This window comes from Eleutherodactylus coqui, chromosome 5, assembly GCF_035609145.1.
Source record: "Eleutherodactylus coqui strain aEleCoq1 chromosome 5, aEleCoq1.hap1, whole genome shotgun sequence".
Lineage (NCBI taxonomy): Eukaryota > Metazoa > Chordata > Amphibia > Anura > Eleutherodactylidae > Eleutherodactylus > Eleutherodactylus coqui.
In genome coordinates this window covers 74,013,367-74,026,344 of record NC_089841.1, presented here as the reverse complement: position 1 = coordinate 74,026,344, position 12,978 = coordinate 74,013,367, and positions in this window count along the sequence as shown.

The following is a 12,978-nucleotide window of genomic DNA, read 5'->3' as shown; positions in this document are numbered from 1 at the left end:
CTGAATGTCTGTGCAAGTGTGGTGACATGAGGTGTGAACAGTTGCGTTCTCTGTTCAGTGTGTGTGAACAGTGTCATGTTCTATGTTTTGTACATATCTTCAGGTTTCCAATCAGGGATAGCCAGGTCCCAGATGAAGACAGTGGGGCTGTCCTTATCGGGACAATCACCCTGCTTTTAGGCAAGGGTTCCGCACTTTCCCTGATTAGTAAGGGACAGGTGCCCTTCCCTCTTTACCTGGAGAGGTGTAGTTGGTCTATGCAACTTTATGAGAGTTGTTGCGGTTTTATTAGGACACCATCTTGTATCCGAGCTTAGGCGTGGCGCTTTAGTGTGCCATATGGACGTAACACTAGGAGCCTCAATTTACACATAGCAACATTAAAATTCATCTGCCATGTTCTCGTCCGTTCTGCTAGCTTATCCAGGTCTTTCTCTAGTATTTTACAGTTCATGTTGAATTTTAATAATTCTACAATGTTTTCTATCATCAGTAAGAATTGGCACTTTACTTTCAATCCCATCCACAAGGTCATTAATAAGATTCAAATATGTTTACATTCTGAAAAGGTTTATCTGCAACGGTGACTACTATTAACACAGCTTTAAGTTTTCCTGACATTTGTGTCCTTAAAAAGTTTTACTCAAAGAACAAAATCTGTTTGTACTTCAATTAGTTACTGTGCTTGCATTGGCCGTGACATCTCGGTCTATTGTGAAGTGTTATGTGAGAGCAGGTAGCTTCCTTCAGACTCAATGAAAGTTTAAAGTCAACACGTATTTTTGGCCAAAAAAAACTGTAGTGATCCGAATCAATATTTGCTTTGTGTTTTCCAGACACAGTGTAACGATTTGTTAGCTTGGGGAGTGCAATGAACTGTCTGCACACATCACATTGTGCAATCCCGACAATATTCTTTGAGGCTCGCCTTGCAAGGTGTATACATTGTTTGCGTTCTGAAGAGAGGTCACCAGTAGTTTTCTGAGTAACTTCCACATCTGAAAACAGCACATTATTCTGCTCTTTGTCAATTTCATTCTTAAAAGCATCCTTTCTATCAAACACAATTCACTTTAATTACATTCATTATCGCACCCAGCCCTAGACATTAACTGTTTATGCTCTGGATGAATCAGCTAAGTGGTCTATAGATCTAGCTGGAAAGTTTGCTCTCTTGTAGGAAAGAATATATTCGGAAGCAGACAAGTCACTTTTCAGGCTTGCTTCATTAATGCTATGAAGGATTGGATTTCTTAAGGTATTGCATAAGTTAGCTATTTTTCACATTCTTGGCCCACAAACTAAACACACCCCGTTCATTGGGGTGTATATTTTACTTCTATTGACTTACAATTATAGGTTATATCATTAAATACAGGTTAAAGAAGTATTAATGTTGTAGCCTGTTGAAATTTTGAAATGATCCTTTGGATTTAGTTGAGTCACCTTCTAGATGGGTGAGATCTCAGATAGTAGCTGCTGGCCACATACACAATATGCTATTGTACACAAAATATACTCATTCCCATCTCTATCAGTCATTCATTCTGACCTTGAAACAAGTGTGATATTTTAAGGATCTTGAGTGGAGGTACGAGATAAGGTTCTTCAGGCTCCTCATTTTCCTTTCTGTGACATGTATAATATTGAGATTTTCTAAACAAACATGGTGTATACACTGCATGATCACAGCATTAGGAACAGCTGTTGTGTGACATCTTATCAGCAACTTAGTACCACCTGAAGGCCACGTCACGATCTGCTCTTAGATAATGTGCTGACCTATCCTCTGCACAGCAGAAGGCAACATTTGGCAGGCATGGGGAAAACATGGTGACTTGAGTGACTTTGATCACAGGCAAATTGTTGGTGCCCAGAAGTGTGGTACCAGTATTTCTGAAACAAATCGTACTTCTTAGTTGTTCCCGAACAACAGTATCGAGAGTGTACCAAAACTGCTTGAACCATGGGTAGTCATCCGACAGGAGATGACACAGTAGCAGGCTACATGTGGTTGATCCTAGAGGCAAGCATTGGCTGGCATGTCTGGTACCTCTGCAACAATGTGCCACACTATACCAACTGACCCAGCAGTACAACAGCAGGTAAGTTAGACAAATTTTCCCAATGACTATACAAAGTATAGTCAACTGGTGTCCAATAACTGAGGACCGTCTAGGATTCTCCTAATGACCTTGTGTCATTACCAACAACGCCTCACATGGTTCCAGGAAAGATGTCAATGGATCTTGGACACAAAGCAGACTGTCATCTGGAGTGATTAGTCCAATTTCCTGCTGAACCATACAGATGACCAGGTCTGCGTCTGACGTAAACAGCATACAGCTGTATCACATGGGTGCACTGTTGCAGTTCAACAGACCAGTGGTGGTGGTGTCAAGGTCTGGAGAGTGTTTTCCTGGCATGGCCTAGGAAAGTTGGTCATCATACCACATCCTTGAATGATGAATACAAAAGGAACCTGTTAGCTGACTATCTGCACCCATACCTTCAGGAAGTCTTCCCTGATCACAGAGGCATTTTTCAAGAGGACAATGCTTTGTGCCATCAAGGTCATAGAATGGTAGAGTTGGAAGGGACCTCCAGGGTCATCGGGTCCAACCCCCTGCTCAATGCAAGATCTGTAAATCATCCCAGGCAGATATTTGTCCAGCCTTTGTTTGAACACTTCCAGTGAAGGAGAACTCACCACCTCCCGTGGCAACCTGGTCGAATCATTAGGGAATGGTTGGAATCCTATAACAATGAGTTCTCCACACTGCCTTGGCCCTCAATTTCACCAGACTGTAAGCCCATTAAACATCTTTGGAATATGCTGAAAAGGGCTGTGAGATCTGTTCCCACAGTCCACCAACTGACTGAAAAGCTGTAGCAGGCTGGGCTTTAATTCTCAGGGCCGAAAAAAACACGCTTGCTCTGAGGATTAAAGTCCCGTGGGCTGTGGACATGACAGCTCCATGCTGTTGATTGCCAGAGGTAGCTGCCAACCTGGAGCTGTCATGGAGGGCCACGATATCCTTCCCCTGATACTGCGATTGCTACTATTCAATGGATAACGGCGATCGCATTAAAGTAAATAGAAAGTTAAAAAAAGTTCTACTCATTCCCGTCCCCAGTGATATCCCGCAACGTTCTGGACCTCCCAGGACCTGATGCCAGCATCGGCGTGTGAGCGCCAGACATCGTTACATCACGCACAGATGACCCGGGAAATTTAAAAACTCCCTGCTCCCGGCTAGAAGTAGTAGCCGAGAGCAAGGAGCTGTCACTGGGAACCGCCGTATGAGGTTCCCGGTCAAATGATCGCCGTTATCCAATGTATAACGGCGATCATGTAAAGCAAAACAAAAAAAAGGTAAAAAAGGCTAAGTTCCATCTCCCCTCACGGATCATATCTGTGAGGGGACATGAGATTATGTACCCAAGGCCCCCAGATTTATACGCTGACTTACCCAATCTTCTGTGCACCTGCCCGTCGCCAAAATGATGAATGCATGCACAAAAGCTGCGCATAGCTGGGATAATTTAAAATCTCCCTGCTCCTGACTACCAAAAATAACTGAGAGCCTGGAGATTTCACGGACGGCCGCGTTACACAGTCTTTGGTCACGTGATCGCCGTTCTCTAATTGATAACGGCAATCACGTAAAAGTAAAAAAACGTTAAAGTTTCATCTCCCGTCATGGATCCGATCCACGAGAGGAGGTGAAATTACTTACCTAAGGTCTCCGGTGATGTTACCTGACGGGATCCTTATCCGTGGAGCTTTCCCCAACTTTAGTGCATGTGCCCGTCACCAGAATGGCGGATGGAAGCGCAGAAGCTGGGGAGGGCCCAGAAATCTCCTACTAAAGGTAGCTGAGAGCCTGGAGCAGTGACTAAGGGCCAAAGTGAACGGTCCCCAGCCACGTGATCGCCGTTGTCCAATGGATAATGGCGATCACGTAAAAGTTAAAAAACTGTTGAATTTCAATGCTCCTTTCGGTTTGGGCCCCATTGTGCATACAGACATAAGATTAGGGCCACAATGGGTATGTCTCTGAACACAGGACAAACAGGGTTTTTCATTTTGAGGTGAACGTCTTCATATGTGTGCTGTACAAAAAAACTGTTTTTAAAATGACACAATTGCCCAAAAAATAAAAATAAAAATTTTCGCCTTCTACTGTGCTTAGATTCATTCAAAAACTGTGGTGTCAAAATACGCAGTACACGCCTAGATTAATTCGTTAAGGGGTCTAGTTTTCAAAATAGGGTAATTTGTGGGGGTTCTCTGTCATTTGGCAGCTCAAGGGCTCTACAAGTGTGCAATGGGGCCTAAAACACCTTCAAGCAAAAGGTCTGTTCTGAAAGCCAATGGCTGTTCCTTTCGGTTTGGGTCCCGTTGTGCAGCCAGACATAACATTTGGGCCACAATGGGTATGTTTCTGAACACAGGAAAAACAGGGGGATCCATTTTGGGGTGTAAATCCTCATTTTCTTGTGCACTATAGGAAAAAAAATATGTCTTTAAAATGACATATTTGCAAAAATATAAAATTTTATTTATTTTTTATTCTAAATTGCATTAACGCCAGAAAAAAAACTGTGGGGTCAAAATACTCATGGCACCTATCAGTGAATACATTAAAGGGGTGTAGTTTTTAAAATTGGGTCATTTGTGGGGGTATCTATCATCCTGACACCTTTGCAATCTTGGCTTGGTGTAGGAAAACAAAATATTCCTCAAAATGTTGATAAGTAATGTTAAATTTGTATGTCACCTAAATGGTTAAAAAAAAAAAACACTAAAGTTTTTCAAACGTGCGTCCAGAATAAAGTAAACAGATAAAAAATATATGTATCTTACCAAAAATTTGTACAGCATGCTTGCACATATTTGACATATTACAGTTGAAAATGTGAAAAAATAATTTTTTTAAAATGTTCCTAATATTGGCACTTAACAAATATACACAAATTCTATTGGTCTATTTTTACCAACTAAATGAAGTACAATATGTGGCGAAAAAACAATGCCAGAATCACTTGGATATGCAAAACCTTTAAGGAGTTATTGTATGTTAAAGTGACGCGTCAGATTTCCAAAATTTGGCTCTGTCAGTAAGGTGCAAAAGGCTTTGTTACTAAGGGGTTAATCATTGGAACATGTGAAACTATACAGTGTTCAGTGTAAACGTGGCCAATGACTGAACAACAAACAATAATGTGTTCGCTTATCATTTGCCATTTTATGCAGGCATAAAAACCGAACAATTATTGACCCATGTAAACAGGCAGTTGTTCATCCATGAATGACTGCCTGTTTACTCTGAATTTAGGCGGGTGTCTGGAAAAAGTTTTTGGCACACTCCGCCTTCAGTGGGAGACTATCACTTCTCTGTTAATGCACAGGAGGGATAATCGTTGGGTTGATTAAGCGCTTGAGAGTCATCCTTGGTAAAAGGACCCTTAGCAACTGTACTGGTTGATTTGCACTCTTTGTGACTGATAGCATGATGTGTAACATATGACAAACTTCAAGTAGGGGTATAGCATAAATATATGCTAGCATAATAATGTTTAAAACAGATATCGAATTTGGACAATTATTGACAAACTATAGGACCCAATGAAAATGTGGCTATAAACAGCACTTTAAAAATGTTTGAAATCTTAGAGCGACGAAAGTTTTGATCCGTGGGGGTCCAAGTGCCAAGAACCTTGCTGATCACTGAAATGAAGTTGCTGCATTGTGACTTGAGCATTGTTACCCCTTCAGCTGTCTTATTTGCTTGTCGGCTGCCCTCAGCAGCTGCAGATGAATGCATGGGCTACTATAGATATATATGCATCCACCCTCAGCCACTGAGAGAAGTGACAGGCAACGAAGACAGCCAAAGAGGCACAGTGCTCGGGTGAGTGAGGCAGACTCCTCATTTTAGTGATCAGTGCAGGAACCCTACTGATCAACACTTTTGACATGTCAAAAGTTTAAAAAGAAGTGCAGTCACTCTTGACTATCATCCATGTAAGTATCCCTATACACTTAATAACTGTATCAACAACTAGCCACTGACTTAAATGAGATCTACAGTGAATGGGTCCATCAAAAATAATCTATTAAATTAAGTTTTTATGTCAAACCTATTCTTAAAATTTTTATAGTGAAATTCATTTTTGAGTTCCATGTCACTAACTGCATTTAGAGAAAAACCCTGAAATTCCACAGTTTTTACTCTGGCCACCGAGCCTTATAACACTGACGTTTCCTGTTAATCACTTTTCAAGACACATCTCATTTAAATCACAGGCAGGATTACAATGAGAGGCTAACACCATAATATATATCTATAAAACATTCACAATAGTTGATGGTCACAGCTCACCTTCTCCCCCTCCATGCATGTGTCACACACAGAGAATGCACATAACACTCTTACATAGAAGTTAATGAGTCTACATGTTGCTATGGCTTATGTGACTTCTATAAGGCATCTCTCTAAGTGCTGTTAAACTGCAGGTCAGACAAAATGGCCCCCCACAGCTATGAAGAATAGAATCTACGTAAGTAATACAAAAAATTATAATTTGCTTTCCCCCGGGGACAGTGCCTTTCTTGTCCATGTACTGTGTTTAGTATAGCAGCCCAGCCACATTGAACCCAAACAGGAGATTCTTAATTCAAACTCCATCAAGAACCAAAGAATTAAATGGTGTTGCTACTTTCTAAAGATACTTGGCATATGCCTTAAAATGTAACATTTTGAGACTTTTTATGATGTTTAGTCATGGCATCATTATTGTAAAATGCTCTACTTCCTTTACAGCAAACATAATGGGATCTAGGTTTCCTGTATAGTTCCACTTATGACTAATCTGTCTATAAAACATCGTCACTGCTGTATAAATCCCTCTGCTCAGTGCCTTTCTTATTGTGATGGAATAATCATCATAAACCATCTTGGATGATTTCCTCAATTGGCTCCATGGACTGTGACTTTCTAGTTGGGTGCAGCTGTCCCCTTGGGAGTATTTCTACCTGGCAGGCTACTCCTGGCAAGATTCACTACTGCTCAAGGCAGACTTGTGAGGAAAGATTGTTTCCTGGAATTTCACAGAAGAGTAGTGTGCTTCTCCAAAACTTAAAATGATTCACAGAAAGAAAATCAAATTTAGCTGAAATTAAGTTTTGAAAATATATAAATTTATCCCCACACACAGACTGTATATATTCTTTGTCAGGCAGATATGCCTGAGGATTCTCTCAGAGACTACTAGTGTATAGCGACCTCTTCCTCCACTTGTGTAGAGCATGTTGACAACTAAACACCTCTACGACGCAATCAAAGAGATTTCACCCAATTAACAGAGTTTGAGAGGGGGCATATTATTGGAATGTGAGAAGCTGACTGGCCGTTCTGTTGAATAGCCCACCAAATGGGCCGTTCTGATCAGACTGTTAGGAAGTGTTCGAACCAATGAATGCGGGAGGGCACCAGTAGAGAGAATCGTCTGACGAACACGAGCAGCTCCAACTGTTTCGTTGTTCACCATCCAGACAGGTGGGACAATCGTTACAGGCCCTTGTGTCTGTCAGAACCATTTCCAGGTGCTCCGCTGAAAGATATTTGGTCTCACAGCAACCATTATTTGTAATGCCTTTGAAACCCACCAACCATTTGTAGTGGTGTCAAATTATGAAACTGGACCACTACAGATTTGAACTGGCTTGTCTTCAACAATGAAACCAGGTTTGTTTAGGCACTGACGAGGGCCCAAGGGAGACCTAGAAGTTATCACCTCAATCTTGCCTTTGCTGTCAAGTGGCACACTGCCCCCCACTGCTGGTGTCATGGTCTGGGAGGGGCCATCACATACAACAAGTAGTGGTACGAGGAACAATGACAGCTCAGTAATATGTTCAGGACATCCTGCAGCCACATGTGTTCCTCTCATGGCGGCTTCCAAGAGGCATTTTCCAGCAGGATAATGCTCAGCCGCACACACAAGGGTGTCACAGGAATGTCTCCACAACATTGTCACACTTCTGTGGCCTGCCCGGTCACCAGATTTATCACCAATAGAACATGTATGGGACCATCTGGAATGCCAACTCAGACAGCCTACGAGTTTCTATGATCTAGAGGCTGTTACAGCAAGTGTGGACCGATATGCCCCAGGACACCATACGGAACCTGTATGCCTCTCTACCCACCCGTAGCACATCTTAAATCTAAGCTATAGGCGGTCCAACAAGGTACTAGGGCCTCCATGCCCACCAGTATCACATCTTGTAACCAAGCTAGAGGTGGCACAACAGGGTAGTAGAGCCTCCATGCCCGCCTGTATCACATCTTGTAACCAAGCTAGAGGTGGCACAACAGGGTAGTAGAGCCTCCATGCCCGCCTGTATCACATCTTGTATACAAACTAGAGGTGGTACAACAGGGTACTAGAGCCTCCATGACTGCCCGTATAATATCTTGTATCCAAGCTAGAGGTGGTACAACAGGGTACTAGAGCCTCCATGACTGCCCGTATATCTTGTATCCAAGCTAGAGGCGGTACAACAGGGTACTAGAGCCTCCATACCTGCCCGTATTATATCTTGTATCCAAGCTAGAGGTGGTACAACAGGGTACTAGAGCCTCCATACCTACCCGTATTATATCTTGTATCCAAGCTAGAGGTGGTACAACAGGGTACTAGAGACTCCCTTGAAGGGGTCAGTTTTCCGCAATAAATGATACCTTTGCTCCAATACTGCAATCACTTACTTATGTCAATGTTACCATCACACAGAGAAGGTCTCATTCCATTTTGCTAACTCCTTCTAGAGGAGGGATTGTTTTTGACAACGAGCGTGTATGTGTATATCTCCACAAATGAAGCATTGAAAATAAATTGCAGCAACTTCACTAACCTGATGGTGGCACTGTTGCTGCTACTCTGGAAAACAAAAAGGTCAGGTCATATGAATAAAACCAAAAAACCTCCAGAATTACAATCTACAGTCATGATGTCCAGGTTTACAGCGTAACATCAAATGTGGAAAAAACATACATTGGCTATAACATTCAGATTTTTTTCTAACTTTGAAATGCGTACATCGGCACAAAACACAATTAGAATAGCTTGAAGGGAATCTAATCACCTATTATAGCCCTTTACGATAAGCTTATAGGCTGCAAGACGGTGAATCACTGACTCCGCAGATGTAAGTGTTTTACTTACCTTCCCTGTTGCTCCCCCAGAGTCAGCACTTAAAGCCGCTCAATGTACTGAGTAGTCTGTCCATTCTAACTTTATAATGGGCGGACTGCTTAGCAGTACCGCTCAATGCACTGAGTGGCGGCTTACAGCACTCACACCAGGGGAACGACGGGGGACGGTAAGTATAACACTTGCATCCCTGGACTCAGCCGGTCACCTAATTTGAGCCCATAAGCTTAGCTAATAGGGCTAAAGGTAGGTGACAGTGTCTCTTTAAAGAACAGTTCTGACAGACCATTAAAAAACTAAAAATGGTAACAGTGACATAGTTTGTCTATAACATAAATTAGTAGAGTATTTACCTTCTATAAAGTAAAACATGTTTATGCTATTGAATTATCATTTTTGATAATTATGTAGTGAAAAAAAACAGAAAAATATGAATATAAAACATACATGCAGTAGAAAGAAATTAAGATAAATGTGTTATCTCATGAACCAAATTCCTATTAAATCGTTCCTATTAAATGTAAGTAGGGCTAGCTACACACGGGCAAGCACGATATCGGGTCGAGATTGGGAGTTTCATGAGCGACAGCGGACTAGAAATGTTTCCCATTGATTTCAATGGGAAACCTCCCATCGCACTCGCATGCACATCGCACAACATGCGAGAGTCGTGCAATGTATTTAAGGTCCCATTGAAATGAATGGGCGAGGAGTCCTGAGGAGCGCGAAAAAGTTGGACATACATCAAACTTTTTCTCTCGCCCCATCCCAGTGAGGGAAAACATTGATCACATGTATGACTCAATACAAAAGAAAGTTCATATTCGTGCGAGATCCTTGGCTGTGTGAAACTGGTCTGTTATTTTAAACTTCTTTGCATAGTCTCCACCCATAAATATATACCTTCTATTTTTTCCTTCTGAGTCCCCTTCGGAACCACTGCTAATCTGTGTTATGTTGGGTGCATGACCCAGTTCTTTATTTCCTACCTACAACTCCCCAAACCCCTTGCATGCTGTTAGTCTGTATCCTTTACCCTCTGGCAGTGGCAAATATAGTCCCAACTAAGTTCCCAGTTGGTCTGCTTTCCCCTCTGGCAGCCATCAATTTAGGAATTTTTCCCAGTCAATTCCTCTGCTGATAATCTGATATTAATTGCACCATGGAGTCTAGAGCAGTGAAAAGAAATAGTACTTTCTCCCAAGTCAATCTTAAGAAGCAGCTGGATCCAACTGGCTGTAGATTGCTGTGCTACTGGGCCTCTACTGGCAAAATGGGTAGGCTGCTGTTTAATGACAGAGGATCACTAAGGCAAGATTAGGACTAAAGATCTAGCAGTGGGAAAGTGACTGAGCACGTGTCCATCAGAACTTGGTTTAGTAGGTGGACATGCACATTGATATATGCTTTGAACACAAAGTGGAGCCATACTATAAGTAAATGTAACAACTCTTCAATTAAGCATTTTTTGTGCATGTAAAACAGAAAACATTGTTACATTTTCATGATCTGTACGATAAATAAGACATTCACTGGTAGGACAACCCTTTTAATATTGTATGACACCCATAAACCCTAATACAATGACACCTGACTTGCTCCATACATACACGATGCTGGTCAGAAAGAGGCCAAGTCTATTCTTGGCCTGACTGGTTGAAAAATAAATGCAGCTATTTGCAGCAAGCAGTGTTTTTACATGTTAGATTAAGATCTAAAGGAAGCAAATTGTAGAGCACTATCATTTTAGTAAATAACCCCTCAACATTCTATGACCTACAGTTACATCATGGTGGGGTGATCGGGAGTCGATCCCACTCCATATAATGCAGTGTCGTCTGTTTCTTAAAGTTGACACCTGCCCATAACAGCTGCTATCGTGCTGATCGCGGCTGCTAACCCTTTAAATGCCACTGTCAGATTTGACAGCGGCATTTAAAACGCCCAGTTCAGAGTTTGGGAGTCTTTACCGGTCTCCCGTGATGAGATCATGGGGTGCCGTTCGGCTGCCATTGCAGCTGGAGGCCTTCTGAAAGCCCCCAGGCCTGTCATTGCCGGTTGCCTGTCAGATCCGGTTATAATGTACATACTGTAGGAGCGATCAAACGATCGCAAGTTCTTGTTCGGAATTGAGCTTTTTTTTCACATTTCACTGCACTTAGAATTTTTAAAAGTTTTTCAGTACATTATATGGTACATTATATTGGACCATTCAAAAATATAATTCGGCCCACAAAAAGCTAGCCCTCAGACAGCAACAGCTACATAAAAAAATTATGATTTTTTAAAAGTGGGGGAGGAAAAAACAAAAATGAAAAAAATTTTTTTTTTTTAAAAAAAAGAGCCACATCCTTAGGGCTTATTCAAACGGGCATATATCGGTCAGGTTTTCACGACCGGACGATATACGCTGCCCCTCTCTTAAGGAGATTAATTGCCTTCCATATGTAATTTTCTTGCTTAGAGTCTTCAGCTTAAATCTCAAAATAGTTTTTACTTAAAATAAATAAACTATGTCAAAGTTTTCGTTGCTTTTTTTCTTCATTTACTGGTCTAAAGAGGGGAAATACTTCCCCTAATTACTAAAATACGTCCAGTAGTTGTAAATAACTTATTGCATTTTAGCTTATTCTACGATTTGCCCCAAAAAGCTTTTTGTCACCACGAATCACACACAGGTTTTTTTTCCTTCTGTAAAAACAGTACCGCACTTTTCGGTGCAGTTTTCTGAGCCAAAGCCAGAAGTTGATCCAGCAGGAAAGGGAAATAGAAGTCCTTCCTTTATATTTCCCATTTCTTTTGATTCAACTTCCGGCTGTGGCTCAAAAAAAACCCCAAAAACACACATAAAAAAAAACTTAAATGGCTTTTTTCCAAAAAAATGCTGTAGAGGATTTTTACAACTGGAAAACACCTGCTGGAGCGAGCGGGAGAGTGGCATACATTATACATTATACTAGCACACATTTCTATCTGTAATATTGCATTGCACCTGTTGCTGCGTTTGACAAGGAAAATCTATTTCTACCTTGACAAACTATCAACAAGTATAATTTGGTGGTTCACAGTCTCCCAATGTGAAACGAGAATGCACTTTGCTACAACGTAGCGGAAAAAACCACAATGGAGATGTTTATAGTAAAACAAAGTATATATATATATATATATATATATATGTCATCCAAGTCTGCTAAGTATAGCATTGGGTAGGAACGGCCATCTCTACGGACGACATGTCTAGGACAGATAATAGAGGAACTGCACAATGTTGGAGTCCAATAAAAGTTCTAGCAAAACCTTAAATGGTTAATAAACATTTTAAAGACTGATGCGATAGCCATTGTGATAACTAGAAAATGTGCAAATCATTTATTTACCAAAAATTACGTTTTTTAGGCTGAAAAGTCTCTATAGTGCTGGCACTAGGGGGCTCCCTTTTCATTTGCTGTCAACTGCCTGTCATAAAGTGAAGCGAGTCTCTAGTTGCAGAGACATAAAGACAGATTACTGGAAGTGTGTGTGGAGGGGGCGGGGAGGTGGTTGTCTCATGCTGCTCAAAGAAGTCTTTTTATATAGTGCATTTCACTACTTTTCCACCCAAAAATGGAAACCAAATAGAATGGAAGTAAATTGAAGACAAAAATAACAGAAAGCCAACTGAAATAAATGGGGGAAAAACTGAAGCATTTATTTCCATGTTTCTGTTGCTAAAGACACAACAGAAATTGTGCAGGACAGGGCATTAGTGTGAAC